The sequence below is a fragment of the Dipodomys merriami genome, unplaced genomic scaffold (genome assembly GCF_024711535.1).
Source record: "Dipodomys merriami isolate MVZ:Mamm:240054 unplaced genomic scaffold, mDipMer1.0.p SCAF_570, whole genome shotgun sequence".
Taxonomy (NCBI): Eukaryota; Metazoa; Chordata; class Mammalia; order Rodentia; family Heteromyidae; genus Dipodomys; species Dipodomys merriami.
The window spans coordinates 676914-679448 of NW_027206147.1; the positions used below are offsets into that span (position 1 = coordinate 676914).

A 2535-nucleotide genomic window follows, 5' to 3' on the forward strand; every position below is an offset into this window, starting at 1 on the left:
AGAAACAGTTTGATTCCTTTTTTTCTAGGTCTTAATATTATTTTTCTTTGGGATAAAATGACAATGTTGTTTAATTTGAAAAGTTTTGTAAAGTTTATGCTATGTAAATGCCTTTCTGAGGTGATTTAATACACTGATGTCAAACTAAATTTAATTATATGAATTACGTGTATTGTTACACTTGTAATTTTGTAATCAACTTTTTAATCACTTTTTTTCATTTCTTGCATCTGAAGAATGAAAATTATGGAATACTTCTCAAATTTTCATATTATCCTTGTGCAAGTGCCATGTTAATCTCTGTATTGTAGTTTGAGTATACGTGCTGCTGAAGCATGTAGTATCCTCTAAATTTAATAGTTAATGCTGCAATCTTTATACAGGCTTATATCTATGGGTGCCTACTTGTAACAAGGAAACCTTATTGTTCCTAACAATGCTATCGATCTTATTTCCCTAAAATTCTGTGAATATTGGAAAAAATTATATTGATCAGTCGATTGCTCACATTTGCAAACTTTTTTTGCCAATGAATATCTTAAGTCTTTTTATTTGGAATTTGATCATACTCTCTATTATTTATAATTAGGTCCAAAGGTGATGGCTTTTTCAAGTATTTATTTATCCAGCTTTGTGGACCTAATGGATTCAAACTAAGCGTTGCTTAAGAGCTACTTCTAAACTTCTTCAGCTGACATTTTCCCAAATGAGGTGTTACTGGAACAAATGTCTACCTGAGCCTTTACCCTTCTTCCATGTGGGAACAGAACAACCAGAATACCTTACCCTGACAGCAAAGATTTTCTTACTAGAACAAAACTAATCTTGGTTACAAGGGATCATAGAGAGATGAACAGTTCAAACAGAACTGTTCAGACGAGAAGGTATTTTATCAAAATATAATTGTTTATTATACCTTCCATTTAAAAGTAGCTAAAGCCAAGAAGTGAAAAAATTGTTCGTATGCATGATTACTTAATGTCCTGGCCTGTCTGTAAGTTCCTGGCAGGAACTTACACTACTGCCTTTTTATCACCAAATATTTTCATAGTTGCAGGAGAAGTGCATATGTTTCTCCTCATTATTAGGCATTAAATTGATAATGTTTTAATCACAGTGTTTCCTCTTGCCTCCATGCTGTAAATCTACAAATGATAAAGCTTTAGATCTAACTCTATCAAACACTGAAGTAGAGATAATGGAATCATACTTTAAAACAGAGTTGCCTTTGATACAGTAACTACAACAGAACAATACAAAACGTGTGTCTTTTAATCATATTATATATAGTTATATGTGCTGATTTTATATTTCACACAATGAAACTTACTAGAATTAGTTGATAATTTGACAAATAAATTGATATTTATTTACTCCAATAAACAGAATTGGAATATAAATATTTAGGTTTCAAATATGTATTAGACTAGAAAACGTATCAATGCAATCTTTTTAGTATAAACTTGTGATACATTATAACTCTTCTTGGTCTTCTGAATCCACATGATAAAAAAAACAATGTTTTCCTCTAATCTGTAATGGATTTTACTCTGCTGCTCTGTTTATTGTTTTAACTTGCTTGTCCCATACTGCTTTTGTCCATATTTCTGAAGCATTCTTAATGATTATGCCCAAATTTTGCTAAGATGTCTAAAAAATATTATTCTTCTGCAGTACCCATGGGTCCTAGGATCTCAAGGCCCATTTACCTGCATCATCAGATAACAGGGGCAAGACTTTTCACCAAGGCTCATGCAATATATCAACACAAAGTAATTGAAGACCCATCTCAATTTCGCATTTCCTATATTTCAGGGCCCCAATTCCTTGAGATGCAGGAATTAGCAGTAAGCAATTGTGAAATGCAAGGCAACTTAAAATGAAGGATGAGATCACAAAATTTGAGAGAAAGTACTGTAATTCAAACATTCAACTTACAGATGACCAGCCCATATGAATGAACAAGTTCACAAATTGTCATAAGATTATTTTTAATACCCCTCACCTATGATTAACGAAAGATTTTATTCCAACATAAGTGGGCCAAAAAATAGTTCCTAGAAAGATAGATCTATAATTGGTCTACCAAAGCCCGAAAACTTGACTTAGAGGTCAAATGTAATTCAGAAAAACATTTGAAGCACTAAGGAGTGCTTCAAAACACTGGGAATTCAGTACAACATGGTTCTGTGGTATAAAAATGTCACTCTCAAACCAATGATAATCTACATTTAAGTAAACTTTTAAAAATCACTTTCGCCCTTTTTTCATTGTTGGTGGGAATGTAAACTTGTTTAACCACTTTGGAAAGCAGTATGGAGGTTCCTCAAAAGACTTCACATAGATCTCCCCTATGACCCAGCAATCCCACTTTTGGGCATTTACCCAAATGTTTACAAACAAGACCACACTAAAGCTACCAGCACAACTATGTTTATTGCAGCATTATTTCCATAGCTAAGATATGGAACCGACCTAGATGTCCCTCAGTAGATGAATGGATCAAGAAAATGTGGTATATATACACAATGGAAT

The 2535-nt window shown here is 32.8% G+C and overlaps 1 pseudogene; it reads right to left on the bottom strand.

Annotated features, from left to right (window-relative positions):
- Nucleotides 1-240: 240 nt before the first annotated feature.
- Nucleotides 241-337, bottom strand: LOC138812958 (U6 spliceosomal RNA; annotated as a pseudogene).
- Between the last annotated feature and the right edge of the window lie 2198 nt (nt 338-2535).